General features: G+C 45.2%; 1 long non-coding RNA gene across 1 annotated transcript in view; it reads right to left on the bottom strand.

Annotated features, from left to right (window-relative positions):
* The window catches only part of LOC139600902 (uncharacterized), a 160,483-nt gene extending 142,815 nt beyond the window's left edge, over positions 1-17,668 (bottom strand). The window contains exons 1-2 of the long non-coding RNA XR_011682703.1: positions 17,410-17,668; positions 13,521-13,571 (exon numbers count right to left, since the gene is read on the bottom strand). This is a non-coding gene — a long non-coding RNA (uncharacterized lncRNA). The remainder of the gene's footprint in view (positions 1-13,520; positions 13,572-17,409) is intronic.
* Positions 17,669-20,650: the final 2,982 nt, after the last annotated feature.

Genomic DNA, 20,650 nt, shown 5'->3' with positions numbered 1-20,650 from the left:
CTGTTTCAAGCTGAAACACGACCCTGCCCAGTTACACTCCAGTGAAAGATTATTTTTATGTCACACCTCAGTCCCATCTCTGACATTAATTATGCACTTCGAGCCTGAAGTCAAAAGAGATTTTAAAACTGGTGCTCTGGGCTGAAACCAAGATTCTTCCTGCCTGCCTTCCAAGCAGTTCCATAACAACCTCCCCGAGACTGCAGCATATTTAATGAGAATGCAGATGATCAATTGCAGCCCGCCTTGCACGGTTAACTCAATCAACAAACTACTAATGACTCCAGCATGTTACAGCTTTTTTGGCTAATGAGAACCGCATTGAGCAGATTTTTCCCCTTCTCCCAGGATCAAACAGGCCAATATGGAACGAGTTCTGCTCCAACTGTAACTTTAGCCTGCAAGCCAAACTCTGCCCAGCCAGGGGACAAAGCCTGAGTGTCATTAGGGAGCAAAAAGAGCCCCCAGAGCCCTGGGCCAGCCCTTCCCAAGGATGTGTCTGGCTGCTGAAACCAAACTCCTGAGAAACGCAGAGCTCCCACCTTGGTGCATTTTGAGGCAGAAAAGCCTTTTGTTCTGCACCATCCCACTCCTCCTCCTCCTCCTCCTCCCTGCTTTCTGCTGCAGGGTAATTTGTAGCAGGTGAGAAGTAAATACCTTCTGCTTCCTCTCTCTTTCACTTTTGTTGCTGCAATTTACCTCCATTTTTTCCTTGCTTTTTCCTCCTCCAAACAGAAGTGAATTGACTCGTGAAAGAATTCAGGGACGTGTAGAGATCAGAGAGTTAAAAAATGGGAGCCTTGCACCTCTTCATCACCAACAGGGACCATTTTCCACATGGGAATCCAACAGCTCACCGTGCTCTGAGTGAGGAATAATTATTGCAGAGCTTGAGGTGGGAAACAGCTCCTGGGGTGTTTTCCAAAAAAATGGGAGTCTTGCACCTCTTCACCACCAACAGGGACCATTTTCCACATGGGAATCCAACAGCTGACCATGGTCCAAGTGAGGAGTATTTATTGCAGAGCCTGAGGTGCGAAACAGCTCCTGGGGTGTTTTCCTGCCTCTTTCCAGCCCTGTTAAACAAAGATTTGCTCCCATGGAAGGAATTCCAGTGACTCCAGTCACGTTTGGAGCAACACTTTGTTTCTTTACCAAATAACCTTGTCTGATGCACAGAGTGCCCCATTTCTGAAGCAGATTTTCCATCCTGTACCCTGGAGAAAACACAACGCTCCAGTCTGACCAATTCCCCTCCATCAGGAGCAGATTTTGCTGTCACTTTTGGCTACACCCTCGTTTTGTTGGGTGACCTCCTTTCCCCAGTCCTCCACTCCCCTCTGTCAGACAGGGATAACACAGAAGGTTTGGTCCTCTAGGAAGCAAACCCAGCAAAACCCAAACCAGGCATTATTTTGCTTCTGATCACGCTCTGCCGTCCTTGACTGCCACAAAACCAAGCAAAAAGTGGAGAGAAGGAGCAATTAGGGCTGGAAAATCAACTGGAAAACATCAATCCAGATTTTTTTTTTTTTCCAGCCTAAGCTCATTTTTGCTGGGATCACTCTGAACAGAATTCATGGAGGATGCACAGAGTGCATCACTGGGGACTGCTCCTTCCTCTTTAAGAGCTGCTCCTGCACACTTCCCTTCACTTTTAAAGGTTTAAAATGTTAAATATCAGCCAAGGGATGGTGGTGGCCCATGCTTGACTTCATTCCTCCCTTCACCATGTCCTGGGGGCAGGAATTCAGGCACAGAACAAGGCCCTGGGCTGGAGGTCCCACCTTGGGCTGCCCTGCGGTGGGAAATGTCCTGTTCCTGCCAGGCCCTGCTCTGCCACAGCTCCAGGAGCTTTCTCCTGCCTTATCCTTGGCATTCAGCCTTGCCAGCTTCACCTGCGGCTCCTCACACACCTTCCTCCTCTCTCTGACTTCAGCTTTCACCCTACAATGCCAAAACCCTTTTTTCCCCCTTTTCCCACCCCAATTTCCAGATCTTCTGTGCCAAGGTCCTCTCCCAAGATCCACAGATCTCTCTGCTGTGGGGACTTGTCTTGATAAAGGATTTTTTTATTAATTTTTCATTCTGAAGGGCCTAATTTTTAACAGCTCACCACCCTCTTCTCACACAAATTCAGCTTTTCAAGAAGAATTCCAGTGATTTGTGAGCTGGAGCTCCACATCCACAAGAAACGGATGCTGAGAGCCCTGCACAAACACTGATCATGTTTATCTCCTCCAAACACTAAAATTTTATACAGAAAAATTCAGAATTAGGGCAAAAAGGGTGAGATTTAAACCCATTCTTGTCCACTGCAAGCAGATAATCATTAAGAGAATCATTAAGGTTGGAAAAGCCTGTGGAGTCCAATTGATGCCTTGAGAAGGCTGGCCTAGAGCAGAGGCTGGGCAGAGCTAAAGAATAAAGCAGGGATTTATTCAAAGGCCTCAATGGATGCACCTTGGGCAGCACAAGAGCCCAGCCAGGGCTGCACCCAAGATGAACCAAGATGGTCCCAAAATGAACCCAAGGTGAACCCAAGATGAACCAAAATGGTCACAAAATGAACCCAAGATGAACCAAAATGGTCCCAAAATAGTCCCAAAATGAACCCAAGATGGACCAAAATGGTCCCAAAATGCACCCAAGATGAACCAAAATGGTCCCAAAATGAACCCAAGATGGTCCCAAAATGAACCCAAGATGAACCCAAGATGGTCACAAAATGAACCCAAGATGAACCAAAATGGTCCCAAAATGAACCCAAGAGGAACCAAAATGGTCCCAAAATGCACGAGCGCTCCCGGGGTCTCTCCCTTGGATCAGTTCTGCTCCATTTGCATCTTGCAGTTCATTGTCCCATTCCAGCTTTAGCCCCTGCAGTCCCATCCTTGTTTTTCTCTCTCCAGCCCACGGGGTTTGTGCTCCTGGGCTGAGATTTGGATCATTTGTCCTTGGTGCCCAGCTGGAGCAGGAATTGTTTTGTCTCCCTGCTCTGTGCCCAGAGCTCAGCATCCCCTGATGTGAACCCAGACCCACACACTAAAGCAGCACAGAACCTGAAAAATAGAAAAACTAAAACTTAAGGCATCACCATCATTAATCCAGGTAGGAGCCATTCCCTCCCAGCCTGGTTTAGGAGATGTCAAAGTCACTTTATTCTCCTGGGCATCAAGAAGCCAGGCCTTGAAATATGGGTCTGGCAACTCCTATGGAAAGTAAACTCAAGTTACAGTAAAAATAACTTCACCAATGCTCTGGGTTCTCATTTGTAAATGGACCAGGGCTTCAGCACAGCCAGGTTTTGGTGCTACTTCCTCAGATTGCTTTTAGGTTCATTAAGCTCCAACTTCAGGAAGAAAATGGTAGCGTTTGATTTATGGGTGCGGGGGAAGAAGGATGAAATGAGCAATAAATCTCCCAGCAGTGGTGTTCCTCCAGCTCTCTGCCAGCCAGAGCAAGGAGCTCCCAGATTCCAGCCCAGGATTAACACCTGGTGGCCAGGGAAGAATAATCCCCCTGTTCTGTGCCTCAGTTTCCCCAATCAGAATAAGGTGATGCCAACTGTGAGGTTGAATTCTGTGACGCTTAAATAGGAAACTGCTGACTTGAAATGGGTTGTTTGTGGCTTCTGAAGCAAATATGAGAAAAATGAATGGATTTTCTGCCTCGCTTTTTGCCTCTTTTTATTGCCTTCAAGGAGCACAGAGGAATGGCCAGGAGGTTTTCTGGACAGATCAATGAAAGTAACACCCAACAAATGACCTTTCCTCAGTGTCTCATAAGTACCTGTCAACTTCAGGAGTGCCACCACCCTTGAGTGGAGAGATTTAAAGCCAGACTATTCATTAGAGAGCAAACTATTATTCCAGAGGTTTAAATGAATTGGCCAGTGGCCAGCCTTCCTCCCTGCTTGGGGACTACTGGGAAAAGGGGAAGTGGCTGCTGTTGGGTTTGCAAAAAAAGCAAAAAAAAAAAAAAAAATTGGATTTAAAGAGCAACAAGAAGCAGGCTGTGATGGTCTGACACTCTCAGAGGGTGGCACAAGGGGTAAGGAGATTTAAGCACCATCAGGGAACCACGAGAACAAGTCTGTAAATACCAGAGATGGCTCCTGTTTTATGGCATCACTAAATCAGCCAGCTGAGCTGGCTCTGAGGAATGGCATCAAAAGGTGAGGAGGTTTGGAGAGTGCCTCAAAACCCCACAGTTTTTGCTGTGGTAGATACCACTCACTTGCCACGTGATGTTCTGAATTAAAAGCTAAATATTCTTCTCTGCTATGGCTCAGATTTGCATTAAATCTCAAAGCAAGAGTTACAAACATCACCCAAAATTTGCTTGTCCTGCTGAGGAACCCTGAGTTGGTTCTGGGTTACTCTATTCTGCAAATGCACCAGAATATTGCAATTTATCCTCCACGAGGGCAGCAATTAAAAATATGCAAGCGGGTTTTCCATCCAAAACTCCACTACAGCAGCACCACAGGATTTTCATTTGGGTTAAATCTTGCTCCAGTGCTTGCTGACAGCCCTGGGGGAAATATTTAACCACAAATTCAGTCTGCAGCTTCTGCCTCACTGCTGCTGGTGAGGATGGTCGCCTTCATCAGGTCATGGAATCTTCCAAGGCCACCTTCCACTATCCCAAAGTGCTCCAAGCCCTGTCCAGCCTGGCCTGGGATATTTTGGGTGCCCAAAACTCCTCTGGGCATCCTGTGCCACGGCCTCACCACCCAGGATTCCTTCCTGAATATCCAATCTCAGCCTATTCTCTGCCAATTCCTTTTGGGAAGGAATTCCTGGAGGGTGAGGAGACCCTGGGATGGGACTCCCAGAGCAGCTGTGTCTGCCCCTGGATCCCTGGCAGTGCCCAAGGCCAGGCTGGAACACCCTGGGACAGTGGGAAGTGTGGGAGCCATGGTGGGGCTGGTTGGGCTTTGAGGTCCCTCAAACCATTCCAGGATTCCATGTGCTGGTTTAGATGGGATTTTGGGATGAAATATTGAGAGAGGGTTAGGGTTAGGTGGGAGTTTGGGAAGGAATTCCTGGCTGGGAGGGTGAGGAGGGGCTGGGATGGGATTCCCAGAGCAGCTGTGGCTGCCCCTGGATCCCTGGCAGTGCCCAACATTGGACACTGAAGCCGTTCCCCCTTGTCCTGACCCCGCCTGCCCTTGCAGATAATGTGAGCCCAACACACAAAAATCCCACACAAAATCCTCAGGCACTCAGATGACTGCTCCACACCTCCCAACAAGCTGGATTTTTTAATAAAATAACCTCTTTTTGCAAGATCTGAACGATGAAGAAGCTGCCATTACTTCATCACAACATCCCCACAGACTTTCCCAGGCCCTCAGCCCCACCACAGCACAAATCTCCTAAAATACCAGGACAGTTTTGCTACTCCACATTTGATTTTAATCAAAACACAAATGCAGACAGCTCCCTACCTTTCCATGCCCCATTCCCTTGCCAGTGGCACACCAGAGAGATGTTCCTGCCTCAGGGATTTTGCACACACAAACCAAAATGTTTTTCAGGTGTGGGTGCCTCAAATCCTGCTCTCCACATTCTCCATGGCTGTTTCACCTGATTTTGGGCTCTGTACCTCAGCACAGTTCAGCTGCCTGGGGAATCTTCTTTTTTTCTTGGTTTCCCAAGAGGTTTCAGCCCCATCCCACCACTCCTATTTATCTTGAATCCATTTAAAAACTACTCTGCAGCCCCTTGGAGGAAACTCGTGGTGAGTGGTGGTTCCCCAAAAGGAAGGCTGGACGTGACACGCAGCCAAACAGCCTCACCATGTGCAAAAATAAGATTATTCCACACAAAGCCGGCCTCCAAGTGCCCAGCTTTGCCACAGATAAGCCTCAGCATGCAAATCAAGCTTTTTTCTTTAAAAAAAACCCTCCCCAGCTGCTGGAGGTGCAAAAGGCAGAGTTTTAGGACAAGTTTTTTGTTTCCATCACACTCTGCCTATGATGATTTAGCTGAGTGAGTGGATCCAGAATCTCTCCGAGTAAAACAGGTCAGGGTGGGAATGGGAAAAGATATTCCCATTCTTCAAAGGCAGAAAAACAATTTTTCATCTTTTTTTCTGACTGGCTACAGTTAAAGAAGATTACAAGTGGTGTGATTGCTTTTGGCAGCCTGGTGTTTGACCTATCATTCTGTAAAAATACAACCAACCCTCCGTATATTGACTGTCAGGAATTTTCCCCCATGTGCTTTTTGTTCTCCTCCACCTACTTTATATGGAAAATTCACTGTACAGATCTGCATTTAAAGCTTCCTCAGCCTATTTCACCCACAGACAGAACAGATTAAAGGGAACAGAACATAAGCACAGCTCAGAGCTCTGTCTGCTCACAGGATCTCGGGATGGTGTGGGTTGGAAAGGACCTTAAAGCTCATCTCAAGCCTTGGGCAGGGACATCTTCCACCAGGCCAGGTTGGCCAAGCCCTGTCCAACACGGCCTTGGACACTTAGACCAGCTCAAATTCAACATTAAAGTTCAGCTTAGCTGCTCCAGGTGCTTTAGGAAGCCCCTAAAACCCAGTTTGCCAAGAGTTGGGAGGACATAAAAACCACATTTCCAGAGTTATTGCCTCTCAGCCCTGCCAGTGAGCAACAACTCAATCTTTCCTCGGCTGCCATCACACCCAGAGCGCCACCCTGAGCATCTCAGCTCCACCAGGGCCCTGCTTTCTCCATCACCAGGGGAAAACCCCTCCAAACCTCCTCCAAATTTCCTCCACAGGCCTCCCCTCTCATGCAGAGCACCCCCAGATCTTGCCCACACAGGGATTTCCTTGGGATTTTCGTTGATGACCAAGATCTTGGCCCAGGATAGAAAATCCTGAATGAACGCAGCCAAGCCCCGTGCAGCTCCCTCCTGGCTGCTTCAAGTTTAACTTCCCTGTTTACCTTTTAATTTAATGTATTCTTTTGATCTCTCTTCCTCTCCTTTCTCCTGTCTCCCCGAGTTTGCTGACACAGGAGAAGCATGACAAGCTCAGACAGGCCTAACCTACTTTTTCCCTTTTCTCTGGTACATGTGAACGCTCCCACTCTCCTTCCCAGCACAGGAGAGCACATCCCAATGATCATTATAATGATATTTCCAGGCCCCTGTGAAGTAATTCCCCCACTGACAGGTGAGGAAACTGAGACACACACAGAGCTCTTAAATTACTCGCCCCCAAAAAGGGGAAATAAAACCCACCAGGCTCCTGCTTTTCTTGGTCCCCAATTCTCTATAAAATTCTCAACCCATCACAGGTTTGGGAAGTGCCTCCACTCCTAAACAGAGGCACAGCAGAATTTGAGGTGTCCACCACAGGGGTTTGCGCATTTCTGGGGTTTAATTTCAGCTGAGGAGCTCTGGTCACCCTGCAGGGAGCCTGGGAGCTGCACAGGGACTGGGGACAAGGAATGGAGAGACAGGACACAGGGGAGGCCTTCAAACTGACAGAGAGAAGGGTTAGGTGGGAGTTTGGGAAGGAATTCCTGGCTGGGAGGGTGAGGAGGGCCTGGGATGGGATTCCCAGAGCAGCTGTGGCTGCCCCTGGATCCCTGGAAGAGCCCAAGGCCAGGCTGGAATATCCTGGGATACTGGTTGGGCCTTGAGGTCCCTCAAACCATTCCAGGATTCCATGTTTAGATGGGATTTTGGGAAGAAATATTGGGAGAGGGTTAGGGTTACAGTTAGATGGGAGTTTGGGAAGGAATTCCTGGCTGGGAGAGTGGGGAGGCCCTGGCATGGAATTCTGATTTAGGTGGGAGTTTGGGAAGGAATTCCTGGCTGGGAGGGTGAAGAGGGGCTGGGATGGGATTCCCAGAGCAGCTGTGGCTGCCCCTGGATCCCTGGAGGTGCCCAAGGCCAGGCTGGAACACCCTGGGACAGTGAGAGCTGTGGTGGGACTGGTTGGGCTTTGAGGTCCCTCAAACCCAAACCATTCCAGGATTCCATGTGCTAGTTTAAATGGGATTTTGGGAGGAAATATTGAGAGAGGGGCTGGGATGGGATTCCCAGAGCAGCTGTGGCTGCCCCTGGATCCCTGGAGGTGCCCAAGGCCAGGCTGGAACACCCTGGGATATTGGGAAGTGTGGGACCCATGGTGGGACTGGTTGGGCTTTGAGGTCCCTCAAACCCAAAGCATTCCAGGTTTTAGATGGGATTTTGGGATGAAATATTGATGAAATATGATGAAATGGGATCCCCAGAGCAGCTGTGGCTGCCCCTGGATCCCTGGAGGTGCCCAAGGCCAGGCTGGAGCACCCTGGGACAGTGGGAAGGGTCCCTGCCCATGGGACTGGATAAGGTTTGAGGTCCCTCCCAAGCCCTCCTGTCGTTCCATGGAATTTATTTCATCCCAGCCATGGATATCCCTCAGCCAAGCTGCTTTCCCTCCTTGCAGGGGATAATCAGAGCTAAACCACTTGACAGAAATCAGAGTCCCAGTTATGACACCAGCTAAAATTCCATCACTCCCTCCAGGGCACAGAATAAACCCCAGCATTTACAAATCTGAACTTTCAAGATTAAAATTAGACTAAAATTATCTGAATTCAGATATTGACACCTTTGGGGTTCATATTCTCAAAGATGTTCTCTGCAACACCTTTTTTTTTCCTTGTGAAAACTGAAATTAGCACATTATCTTGGAGTCTGCAAGGCAAAAAAAACCCCAAGTACTGCAAGGAGAGAATGATAAAATCAAAAGTGGACTTTGAGCATCTGCAGCAGAGCACTCAAGATAATCAAGTTGAATTAATTAATTTTTGAGGTGAGGTAGTTGAGAAGTGTTAAAACTTCTGTTTAGACTTCACAACCAGAGTGGCCTGAATTTGGTTTCACTGCATTTAGTTTGGAGCCAAATCAAATTTACACAAAATATCTTCCACCAAGACCAAGAGTGACCACAAAGGGGCTCAGTGCCCTTCAATGCACTTTATCTGTGCATCCCCCCTTTAATAAAAATTAACTTCTGCCCACCCCAGTGCAGACAATCCCACCTAGAGGTGCAGTAATGCTCCTTTCCCAGCTCAGTTTTGCTCCTGCTCTAATGTTTAATTATCTCCAGCACAGCAACAGCCACACCACTCCAGAAAGAAATCAATTCTCCCTTTGCTGCCAGCTCTAAATGCATGTATTCCATAATCAGCCTCCCAGAACAGGCATTTGGGACTGCACATCTGGGCAGCACATGAGAAGCCACCTCAGCTCCTAAATTATTTTGCAACCATCCCTCCCAGACCCAGCTTTGGGTATTTTTTCCTTTGTTTTGCTACAAAAAATTAAAAAAAAAAAAAGAGTGATGATTTTAGTTGATAAGATGTTAATTAATAAAATTTCAGCTGCATTAATGGGATGCTTTTCAGTCCTAAAAATCCCCCTCTACACCTTGGACACCTTATCCAGGGGGTTTTGGTGTTCTGGTGCTCTCTGTTCGTGCCATCAGCCCTGGGACTCATTTCTCCCCTCCCAGCTGCCTCTGGGGTTAACCTGAGCACCCCAACACCTTTCCAGGACACCCAGAAAAAGAGGAAAAAACCCCAAAACCTCCAGAGCAGGAAGGACACATGAACTAGATTCAGTGCTGACAGCTCTGAGGGTCTAAAGGAGGAGAATCCCCACTGCACAGCAGCTCCATTGAGGGTGTTGAGCATTTTATTTATTCTGTTTTCCCTTTCTTTAATTTCCAAAGTTGCCCTGTGCATGCAGGGAGAAAATACCAATGAAACAGGCCAGGATAATGTGGGGATGAAACTGAGTCTCTATAGGAACCAAAAAGGCCAGAGCAGAAATTTTCACCCTGTCCCACCCCAGCCTCTGCAGCGAGAGCTGAAACCTCTGCCAAAACCTGGATTTCAGGGAGGCAATCACAAAATCACCAAGCTGAAAACATCAATTCATCATCAAACATCATTCAGAAGCACAAAAGCATTTTGGTAGAGGCAGAGAAACATTGAGAACTTCAGGTTCCCTCCAGCCTGTGAGCTGCCCTTTGTTTTCCACTTCAACTAAAAAATTTCCTTGAGGAAAAATCACAAAAATGACATTTGGGACAACTTTTCTGCAGTGAAATGCTCCCAAAAACCACCCCTGGGGTGGGTTCTGGCCAGAACTGGAGTCTGAATGTTTCAGAGAGGGGCTGAACCCCAAGCCCTGGGCTGGTGCCATGGATCACTTCAGGATTCATATTTCTCCCTCTTTCTTTCAGGTTTTCTTTTGAAGTCCAAAAGAATCATTCAGAGGAGCACCCAGGGTATTTTCTGTGCTGGAGCTGCTCTCATTCCTCCCTCCCTCCCTCCCTGTGTTTTAGGAGTGGCAATGCTCTGCAAGGGCTGGATCTTGGCTGACTTCATTGCAAGGAAAAAGGGTGAGACCCATAAACAAAAAGGTGCCAAGATAGCACAAGGCTGCAGCTGGAATGCCCAGCCCTGGCTGCTTTGTTCCCTGGGAATAATCAATATATTGGCAGAGATCATATCTATTTTCAAATGAAGAGAGTGGAGGTGCAAAAAGATATAATTTAATTTTTTATTATATTATATTAAATTATTATATTTATTTATTATATATTTTATTAAATTAAATTTATTTATTATATTATATTTATATTTATAATATATTATATTATTATATAAATATAATAATATTATAAATATTATTATATTCATTATATAATTTAATTATTATATTATATTTTTGTTATATTATTATATTTTGTTTTATATATAATAAAATATTATATTTCATTATAATATTATATATTATAAATATATATTTATATTATATTATATTATATTATATTATATTATATTATATTATATTATATATACTTATAATATATATACTATATATTTAATCCATAAATCCTAAATCTTCTTTTTATTCACATTTCTACTCTTGATTTGGCACCTCCTGTTTTGCTTTTTCCCCTCTACAGGTGCTACCGAAACATTTCTGCACAAAATCTTTGGGCTAAGAAAACCAAACACTTATGGCTGTGGCACAGGCACCCAGCGGAACCCAAACCCCACAGGAAATAACCAGATTTAACAGCAAACTTGAAATTCTGTTTGGCACACAGGCTCCACAAATGTGGCTCCACGGGCCGGGGTGGTTGAATTTTCACTGAATTCAGCTATCCCAGTGCTTTCTGTGGGAGCAGCTGCCAGAAAATCGCCTGGAAATGAAATAAACGCAGCTCCAGAGTGCCCTGCACTGCTCTGAGCCCTGACCTTCCCCGCTGGCCCCACTGCCCGGAGCCACGGCAGAAACCCCAGGGCAGCTGCTCCCAGCCCAGCCCTTCTGAGGATGAGCCCCCATTCCCAGGGAAGGCAGGAAATTGGAACGATGCAAACTCCTGGTTCATAAAGCCCTTCCCGTGCTGCAGGACCCTGAACTGCCAGAAATCACCCCCAGACCGTCACCCTCACCACAGGATGACCAAAAATCCAAAACTTCACCCAAAACCTCACCCGGGTGGGAGGAGGGAGCCTGGAAATCCCTGCAGCCACCCCAGCGCTGCCTGCACCCCAAGGACACAGGCCAAGGTTTCCAGAGCTCTCCTCCAGCACAGGATGCTCAGCTTTCCTCCAGGGCAACTCAGGAGCAACAAGTTTTTCCCAGGGAAGTGGATTTAGGATTTAGGATTCCCTAAATCCAGTTATTGATGAGCTGCGTGGGGCAGGAGAGAAAACCCCACTGTGACAGGGGCCAGCAGCTTCAGCTCAGGACTTGCAGTGTTTAAACCTCATTTAAACTTATTTTTAAATCTATAAAAGCTGAGCAGGAAAGTAAATGTGATACAACACAACATAAAATTAAATTAAAAAAAAAATAATCCATCAAAAAAATAATCCATCAAAAAAAAATAATCCCCACCAAAATGAGTTTTCAGCACAAAACCAAAACTTTTGCCCATCCACACACAAATTTCCAGTGCTCAGCTCCAAAAACACTCCCAGGCCATCAAGGTGAGGCTTTTCCATTCAGGTTCACAAACTAAGATGTCATTGTAAGTGGTTTAGAAGCCCAGCAAATTTTAATATCCATGCCAGCGTGTGTGACCAAAGGGATTACCCACAATGGCTCACCTGATTAGTTATACAAATGCCTGCCTTTTATTTTTGTGGGGGGTTTTTTTTTCCCTTTTTTTTTTTTCTCTTTTCCCCCCTTTTTAATCCAAGACCGTGCAGAATGCCAGGCAGGAGAATGGGCTGTGTGCTGGAATGTCTGAGGGCTGCAGCCTTGGGATTTATATTCCATGCTGAATTCATTGTTCTCCCTCCTACCCCTGCTGCCCTCCAAACCACGCTGCAGCCATGACAGAAATAAATTAGCCCGAGGTACAGGTCACACCTTCAAGGGCAGGCAGAACTCTGGGTAAAATCAATAGAGAAGATGGGAGTCTCTAACAGCTGAAGCAGAAAGAATGACACATTGAGGGCTTTACACATCCCCAGACAAAGGCACTTTGCAGAAACCCTGGTCCCTGCTGCCTGGGGAACACAAAGCTCGTTTTTTCAGCCACCTGAACCCCGAGAGCAGCTCAGAAAAGCCCCATTTCTATGGGGAATTTGCATCTCGATGCACAAAGTTCCATTGCTTTGCACCTCTGCCCGGGGAAAGGGGATTCAGATGCTGAACTCTGGCCCAGGTTGTAACTCTCAAAACTTTTTTTTTTTTTTTTTGCAGAGAGCAGAATCTGCGCTGAACTTCAGCTTAAATTTTGCAGCACTCCCCAACCCTCCTCAAACAATAAAAAAGAAAAACCTCCCCTGAACTTTGGTGAACTCCACAAAGCACCAACAGACACTGAAATATGCGTTGCACTCGTTATTTTAATTTGTGATTTGAAAGCTGTGGATAAAACACCCCAAATCTTTGAGAGGCTCAAACTCAGGCTTCAGAATCTCTGCATGCCAGCTCCTCTGAAACCAGGAGAGAGAAGATTTATAAGGATTTGGATATGGGAAGATTGATGCAGGAGTCAAGTGGGTTTTGCTAACGTCCCTCTGGTGAGTTAAATATTAACTCTCCGAGTGAGGCTCACAACCTGTTCAGACACTTCCCACATCCCACGGGGTTCCCACCTGCCTTTCCAGGTTCCTAAAAGCTTTAGAGGCTGATTTCAGCTCCCACAATGCTTCTAAAAATAGGAGTTAAACTTCTGAGTCCCGCAGGAGCTGCTGAAATTGCTGCCCAGGAGGTTTCTCCACAGACAGAACTAAAAGCTTTCCTCCTCTCCTGTCCCTCCTAGGCTTCTCCAGAGACAACTTTGGCCCAAATGCAGCTGGATCTAAATCCAAATGAACCCTGATTTTCTGCAAAGCCAGCAGGAAAATGTCAAATAAATCACTTTCCCCTGACCTCCTTGTTTGTTTGCTTTTTTTTAAAAAAAAAGCCCCACACAACATCAACACGTGTCTTGTGCTTTGATCTTGTGTTAGACTCACACTTCCACCAAAAAAGTGGCAAAAGAAATTCTGTTTGTGCTTACCTTTGTGGAGCCTGTGTGGCCAAGCAGAATTGCTTTCATTTCCACTGCTACCTGCAAAAATAAAGGGAGGAATTCACCATTAACACCAGGAATTGTTTTTTTTTTGCTCACAGTCGCCATGTCTCAAACACCTCTCTGCCTTTTAGGAGAAATTGGGGTAAATTCAGCAGCTTGAGGGAAAAGGTTTTATTTTGAACCTGTACAGAGATTTTATTTTGAACTTTCCCAGCTCCTCCATGGCTCATTCCCTGCAGCAATTTCCACGTGCTCGTCCTGGGACAGGGAAGGTGGGGAAGGAGGAACATTCTGGACGTTCCCAGGGCTGTTTCAGGGCCCTGATCCTGGGCAAAGAGCAGGCACAGGAGCCTCCTGCCCTGCCCTGCTGCTCCTGGGCTCTTCCCAAGGACAAGAGGGTGATGGCAAAGGACACTGCAGCCTGAGACACCTCAAACGCTGCCTGAGGCGCCGTTTGCAGTTTTCCCCTTCCACTTCTGCACCAGACATGAAAAAATTCAGTTTTTAATGCCTCCTCCAAACAGATTCCACGTCCCCATCTAGTGCAGCTTCCTCAAAAATAAATCATCCCTGCTTTTCCACCGCCCTGAGCTCTTCCAGATGGAGAGTCCTGCTCTTGGGAGAACATCCCAACAACCACAGGGTCCTCTGCCTGCCCAGAGCACATTTAGAAATGGGATTGTTCCTAAATCCCCTTTAGGATGCAGGAATGACCCATCAGAGACACCCCCAAGTGGGGCTGTGTCCCTCATCCCAGCTGCCCCTCTTTCCCAGGGGTGTTTCAGATGGATTTTGATCCTGATCCTCAAAATGCTCTGAGAAATCCCCATCTTCAATAAAAATAATAAAAAAAAAAACGATGGGTGAACACTGGGAGGTGCCTGAAGGGCTCCAGAATTCCAAGAGCAGCCCCACACTAAAGGAGATGGGATCCAGCACATTAATCTCCTCCAAATTTCACCTCTGCCTCTTGCTATCAGGCCTGAGACTCATTTCTCCCCTCACAGCTGCCTCTGGGGTTAACCTGAGCACCCCAACACCTTTCTAGGACACCCTAGAAAGGTGTGGCTGGATTCAGATGGAGACATCTCCATTCCAAAGAGCAAAATCATCCATGAACTTTGGAGGGACACATTAAGGGTTTTTTTTTTCCCCCTATTTAAATAGTTAAAAAACCCAGAATTCAGCAGAAAAATGAGGACAGAAAATGAGGTTAAGCACATCTGCAATGGTTTGCTCCACTCTGGAAGTAAATGAAAGCTTAGAAATGGTAAATGAAACCTTAGAAAGACCTGAGCCCTTCCAGGAACTGTGGAATTCCCCTCCCTTGGTTTAGAAATAAAGAAGGATTTAAATGCAACCCACAAACAGGAGCAGACTTGCCTTGGGAGTACCTGGGGAGGAGGAAGAAGAAATAGATCTCTGTTTAAGGATGGAAACAAAGGAGGACAGGAGACTGAATGGATTCTTGGCCAAAACCTGCCTGATCCTCATTTAATGGATCTGAGCATTTCCCATCACAGGTGAAAGTCTTGGCTCCGTGGGCCAAGAGTTTTTTGCACTTGCAACTTTTGCAAACCTATAAATTGCAAAATCTCAACCCTGGGGAGAGAAATTAAATAATCACAAAACATTTCCTGTCCTGAATTATAATTTTACACATGAAATGGGTTTGTACAAAGCTGGAGTTGTGCAATTTGGGTACCTGCAAAGGAGCAGTGGGGACCTGAATATTCCACAGGTGAAAGTCTGGCCTCTGTGGGCCAAGAGTTGTTTTCACTTCCAACTTTTGCATCAATTCCAGAATTTCAACCCTGGGGAGGGACATTAATAATCATCAAATATTTCCTGTCCTGAATTATAATTTCCACATGAAGTGGGTTTGTACAAAGATGGATTAGTGCAATTTGGGTACCTGCAAAGGAACAGTGGGGACCTGAGTATCCCACAGGTGAAAGTCTGGCCTCTGTGGACCAAGAACTTTTTTCTACCTCCAAGTTTTGCAAACCTACAAATTGCAAAATTTCAACCCCAATGAGGGAAATTAAATGAACACAAACTATTCCCTGTCCTGAATTATATTTCCACATAAAATGGGTTTGTACAAAGCCGGGTTTGTGCAATTTGGGTACCTGCAAAGGAACAATGGGGGAGGCCACGTTGTTTGTGCCTGGATGAGGACAATGGATCTGGGATCAATCTCAGGCACCAAAACTCTGTGTCCAAAACTCGGGCGAGGATGTGCAGCTTTGCAGCCTGGCTTTATTCACCTCTCAGAGCACAAGGCATTTTTTTTTTGTCTCCCATAAATATGCAAAGTGCCTGACAAAGGACCCTCCCCATTTCCCAGGAAATGGAGGCTGCGATGGCCGGGGGGAGAGGGCCCTGTGGCCGCGCCGTGTCCATCCCCAGCAGGCCCCCAAATCTCAAGGCAGGCGCATTTCCCCAGCCTCCCCTCACCAAAAACTCCCTCGGATCTCAGGGGGTGCACGTGGGGAAAGCTCAGAGAGCTCCAGCTTTGGGTTTTTGCAGATTCCTTCTGCCTGGCCCGGCTGCCCCCTGTCCCTGCCCAGGCTCCAGGCAGGTAATCCCAGGGGGAATCCCCCAGGAGACCCAGCAAAGCCCAATCCTCCTCTTCCCCTCTGCACAGAGGTGTTTTTGCAAAATCCTTGGAGTTTGCAAAGCTATTTTCTACTCGTAATGCTCCAGCTAGGACTTATTCATGATACCTGCTACCCTTTTTTTCCTACTGAGATCCCCTGCATGGAATAACTCCCAGCTTAGAACAACCAAATAATAAATATGCAGCTTTTAAACACAAGGATTCCACGTTTGCATGTGTTTAAGTAATTTCTTCAGTTTCTAAAACAAATATGCAAGTCTGTACCCACTCCTCAAACACTCAAACTTAAATCCCAACTTTTGATAAACCACAAAACTATTCCCAAGTATATCCCAGGACAAAATTTAACACCAGGGGCTGCCAAATGTTTCTGACCCACTTCAAACAATCATTAACTACAGGCAGTTTCTAATTATTTAAGTCCATTTCACTTCTTATTCAGTGGTCATTTTGTTTCTTGGCCATTTGGCCTATGTTCAGAAAAATCTCCATTAAGCAGCACAAAGTCTCACAAAAAGAAGAAAAATTCTCTTTTCCCAGCTCTAAGGTTGGGAATATTTTGAGTCCTTGAGAGACAGGAGTTCTAAATATGCTTTTAAAAGCAAAAAGTAGAGAGCACTTAAAAATTGAAAAACTTAAAAATTCAGCCACCGAGTAAAATTCAGTTATCAACTAAAATTGCTTTCTCTCACCTCTCTGCTAAAAGTTTTGCAATTCCTTTTCCAGAAAGAACTGGAAAATGTATTAAAAGGCAAAAGCCATCGATGCTGGGACTGGGAGCAATCACATGAACAAGCCACAAGATTTGCTTGATAACACAGAGTTTATTATTCAAGAACAAGTCTCATTTTCAGCTCTAAGGCAGAGGGCGGGGAGAGAAAGGGGGGAACAGCTTTTAAAGCACACGCTGGAAGCCCAGGGTTGCATTTAGAGGAAAAAGAAGAAAGAGAAGAAAAAGTTAAGAAAACAAAATCTCTGTTCTATCAGCAAGTTCGATTTTGCAAAAGTTTAGCTCAGCTCCCAGCAAATTCGGGCTGTTTTCACTTAAACCAAGTTTACCTTCAGCAGAGAGAATGAACAAGCAGAAAACTGCTGAACTTTTTTTCTTTTTTTTCTTTTTTTTTTTTTTTTTTTTCCCCCAAAAAGTTCAGCACTGCTGGAGATGGGAAGGGATAGAGGAGAGCAGAAACAGGGGAGTTCAAAAGTCACAAAAGCTGCTGGCAAAGTTCCTCTGCGCCCCCTCGTACTGACCTAAGCAGTCTTCGTTTCACAGGTAGCAAAGTTTTGTCTCCTTCTCCAGGGCGAGATTCCCACTCGCAGGAAAGCATCAAAAGAACATTGTTTGCACTCCTCTGAGGAGGAGGGAAGGGAAAAAAACCAAAAACCAGCAGCCCAGGCAGGTAGGGTTTCTTCCTGAAAAGTAAATCCGGCGTTCTGGACCGAGTTCAAACCCCGGGCTTGACAGGCAGGGCAGCGAAGCTTTTTGCACTGAGCATGCTTGGTCCTGCACTGCCTGCACACTTAATGAACATTACTTCCTTCCCAGTGGTTACTCCTAGCAGAAATCCACACCCCCTCTTTGAGGAGTGAGGAATGCAGCTGAAACCAAAGTCCAGAAAACATGCCCGGCACCCAGACAAGGCCCCACGGATCAATAAACTCAGGTTGTGACCCGCAGGTCAGTTTGTCAAACAGGACATCAGGGTGAGTTTTTTCTACACTTGGTGGAGTTTGCTTTATGCCTCAGCTAATGCTGCTCGCTCCCCAGAGAAAATAACACTGGGCTGCCTTTTAGAGAATGATTAAATGCTCCAATAACAGATGGGAATTCTCTTTCAAATCTTGTCTTTCCAAACCTGCTGGAAAGTGAGGAAAGAATTTGTGCTGTTTTGGTTTTTTTTATTTTTTTCCAGACTGAACTGGGTTCTTGGACTCCTGAACAAAAGCTGTTTGAATTTGACGTAGGGAAGGAGTATCTGGTGACTGAAAAAAAAAAAAAAAAAGCTCCTTTTATTTAGTTAGGGTCTAATCCTGTTCCGTTTGCAATCACATGGAGTTTTGTCATTACCTCCAGTGGGAATAGAGCTGGGGTTTTAGATTACAAATGCTTGCAGGCAAGAGCTGTGTCTACTCCAGTGACCTGCACAGGCCAGACTGGTTTTGGCACTTCAGTTTGCAATTTACACCATTGCTGTGCCTGAGCCCTGCACAGCAGCAAACCCCCCTTCCCCAAATTCACAGGGAACTGCTGAAGAGAAGCAATTTTGCAAAATTGCATGGGTTGTTTTTAAAGCTTTTCATTGTATTTCCAGGGTTTTTTCCACTTTGCTCTCATGTCTCAATCCTCCTCCTCAAGAGGAGTAGAAATTTTTGTCCTGGAGTCTCTGCTGGCCCTGTCAGAGCCTCCAGGAAAGAGCCAAGTGCAAGAATTAAAATGAAATAACACAGGCCATAATATTGTCAGGGTAAGGAGCACTAATCCCAGTCACAACTGCATGGGACATTACACTGTGAGGCCTCCACATTCAAAATAGGTTAAAACTCATCATGACCTCAGTGCCTGAGCAAAGCCAGGGCTGCAGGTCCTGATGGGAGCAGGACAAACCACGACAGAAATTACATTTCTGGAGTCCAAATGGCCCAGACCTTGAGAACACAGACCCAATTCAGGCTGCAGATTGTGACAGTGCACAGTGGGAATATATTCACACAAATCCACTTTGCTCCTAAGGGCGGCCAAGTGATGTCATTTCTTTAAAAAATTGTTTCCTTGCCCACACATCTCTGGTTTCCCTTGTTTCCTTCAGGATCATAGGAGAAAAAGTCCAAATCCTACATGACAAAACCAAGCTGTGCTGCATTTCCAGCGCACACAGAGCTTGCAGAGGTTTTGGAAACCCCCAGAGAAAGTTTTTGGCTGGTTTGGAGAAGCAGCCAGGGCAGGCTAATTAAACCCAAATGCTGTGACCAAAAAGCTTTTTTCTCTTTGCTGTTTCCACTTCACATCCCAAAGCTTTCCTGTGCTCAGGAAAGTCCCTGGTTCCCCTGAGATGCATGAAGTCCCTAACAGGGGACTTTCCTAACAGGCGGCTAAACTGGGATTTTATCTCCTCCTGGACCATCTCAGGAGGTTTTTTGGGATGTGCTGAGGGCTAAAATCAGGTGTTTATCGATGTTCCTGGAGAACAGGGGGCAGGGGCTGAAAGGATTTACCAGAGTGCTGATTTTGGACATCCTCGTGTCCCTCAGCTGTTCAGGGTCCTAAAAGGGTTTGGGTTGGGAGGGACCCTAAAGCTCATCCCATGGCAGGGACATCCCACAGTGCCAGGGCCTTCCACGTGTCCATCCAGCCTGGCCTTGGGCCCTTCCAGGACGCAGGGGCAGCTCCAGCTCTCCGGGCACCCTGTGCCAGGGCCACCCACCGGTGGGTACAGAATTCCCCCTCCCATCACAGGTTTCATTATCATCATTCTGCTCCTTTCTGGCTCTCTCAGGTATCCTCTCTGTTCTTTAGTATAGTTTGGTATAGCAGATATGGTATGATATGATATAATGTGGTATAATATAATGTGATATAATATCATGTGATATAATGTAATGTAATGTAATATAATGTAATGTAATATAATGTAATGTAATGTAATGTAATATAATATAATATAATATAATACAATACAATATAATGTAATATAATGTAATACAATGTAATACAATACAATACAATGTAATACAATACAATGTAATAAATGTAATGTAATGTAATAATATAATACAATATAATATAATATAATATAATATGATATGATATGATATGATATGATATGATATAATATAATATAATATAATATAATATAATATAATATAATATAATATAATATATGTTTTATAATGTCATGTCTTGTGAAAATCCCTTTGCCAGGATTTTTTTCTCCTGAGAAGCTGAGAAGCCTCAGAAAAGAAATGCAAACAATAACTGTCTGATGGCTGTGCAATGTGTTCTGGAGAAGGTTCAGCAACAGGTGCATCTTTGATTGGTCTCGTGTAGTTGTTTTTACTTGATGACCAATCCTGGTCCGGCTGTGTTGAGGCTCTGAGCAGTCATGGGGTTTTAGTATCATTCTATTCCTTTCTAGCTTTCTGATGTCTCCTTTCTCTCTATTCTTTAGTATAGTTTATTATATAATTAATTTCTATATATTAAATAAATATATATATTTAAATACATACATACATACATATATATATATATATATATATATATATATACATACATATATATATATATATATATATATATTACATCTCATGTGGTTGTTTTGACTTGATGACCAGTCCTGACCCAGCTGTGTTGAGGCTCTGAGCAGTCACAGATTATTCATTCTATTATTATTCATTCTATTCCTTTCTAGCTTTCTGATGTCTCCTTTCTCTCTTTTCTTTAGTACAGTTTTAGTATAGCATATATGATATGATATGATATAATATTATATGA

This window comes from Agelaius tricolor, unplaced genomic scaffold, assembly GCF_023055355.1.
Source record: "Agelaius tricolor isolate 1412-34295 unplaced genomic scaffold, bAgeTri1.0.p SCAF_29, whole genome shotgun sequence".
Taxonomy (NCBI): Eukaryota; Metazoa; Chordata; class Aves; order Passeriformes; family Icteridae; genus Agelaius; species Agelaius tricolor.
This window is presented reverse-complemented; position numbering and strand designations above follow the sequence as displayed.